Source organism: Oncorhynchus gorbuscha, linkage group LG19, assembly GCF_021184085.1.
Source record: "Oncorhynchus gorbuscha isolate QuinsamMale2020 ecotype Even-year linkage group LG19, OgorEven_v1.0, whole genome shotgun sequence".
NCBI classification, from domain to species: Eukaryota; Metazoa; Chordata; class Actinopteri; order Salmoniformes; family Salmonidae; genus Oncorhynchus; species Oncorhynchus gorbuscha.
The window spans coordinates 76,919,529-76,921,376 of NC_060191.1; positions in this window are offsets into that span (position 1 = coordinate 76,919,529).

A 1,848-nucleotide genomic window follows, 5' to 3' on the forward strand; every position below is an offset into this window, starting at 1 on the left:
TAAGCAGACAATGAAAGCTCTTACAATATTTGATGATTACATTTCTCTAAAGCAGGCTATAGGCTACGTGGCAAAACAGTAGGCTAATTTATGAGGGGGAAAGGGGCCAAATTGTTAGGTTGAGGCACATAGGCTACTAACATCTACACAACATACACTTACTATTACTTACTTAGCTACAGTATACATATCTCCCTGGCATATTACATCATTCATGCAGCAGCAGACAATACATTTTCTGTTTGTTGTGCTGTGCTCATTTGTCATCAAAGTGTGGCATTCTCTGGATATATGTATGGCGCCTTCAAGACAACTGGAAACTCGGAGAAAACAAGGTTGAATCATGACGTCAGTGATCTTCAGGTCGGAACTCTAGAAAGAGGCCCGAGTTCCCGACTTGGAATTCTGGAATTCTTGGAATTCTTGGAATTCTGAGTTCAAAACACATTTTCCTAGTCAGAGTTCCCTGTTGTCTTGAAAGCACTGAAGTTTGAGATTTCCCAGTTCCGAGAATCCCGTTTTTTTTTACACGCAGCAAAAGTCCTGCTGGATTGTCAGCATGGCCAATGCATTCACCCTTTTCTGGTCCATGGTGTTGGATGTGAATGTTTATCCTTTTAAACTTGGAAAAGATACCCTTAAACCCAGACTTGGACCACACACCCTCTCCACTGAATAGCAGGCTAGTTATTGATTAGCAACACGTGCAGTTAGCTACTGATTTCTTCCAAACCACACATTGTTGAGTTTGCGATTTTAGTTGTTTATTCCAATGGCCGATGAGCACTGATGCATTTTTTATATAATTTATCTTCATATGACAAGGATTGAAAAGGATTTGCCAGTAGATCATCGACTTGATTTATGATGATGACTATTTGTCTAGCTAGCTAGCTAAGATTTTGAAAGTGTGATGTTGACATGTTGACATGATCAGTCCAATCAAAGCTACGGTAGATGTAATGTGATTTGATGTAATATTATCTGTGGCCAATGACCTTGAGCCTTCTTGGATGGGCACTTCTAATGTAACTCTATGGCAGCACCCAAGAGGCTTGTGACGTCGTGTCCCCATGAGTGACAGAACACTGAGCCAATCACGGCACAACTAGAGAACATTACCAACCCCTTCGCTCTGTATTCTCCGCTGGCTGCCCAAACCACCACAGAAAGCACTGAGCTGGGCTGCAACACCTGTATCATCTGGCTGCCCCTCCACCACAGAAAGCACTGAGCTGGGCTGCAACACCTGTATCATCTGGCTGCCCCTCCACCACAGAAAGCACTGAGCTGGGCTGCAACACCTGTATCATCTGGCTGCCCCTCCACCACAGAAAGCACTGAGCTGGGCTGCAACACCTGCATCATCTGGCTGCCCCTCCACCACAGAAAGCACTGAGCTGGGCTGCAACACCTGCATCATCTGGCTGCCCCTCCACCACAGAAAGCACTGAGCTGGGCTGCAACACCTGTATCATCTGGCTGCCCCTCCACCACAGAAAGCACTGAGCTGGGCTGCAACACCTGCATCATCTGGCTGCCCCTCCACCACAGAAAGCACTGAGCTGGGCTGCAACACCTGTATCATCTGGCTGCCCCTCCACCACAGAAAGCACTGAGCTGGGCTGCAACACCTGCATCATCTGGCTGCCCCTCCACCACAGAAAGCACTGAGCTGGGCTGCAACACCTGTATCATCTGGCTGCCCCTCCACCACAGAAAGCACTGAGCTGGGCTGCAACACCTGTATCATCTGGCTGCCCCTCCACCACAGAAAGCACTGAGCTGGACTGCAACACCTGTATCATCTGGCTGCCCCTCCACCACAGAAAGCACTGAGCTGGACTG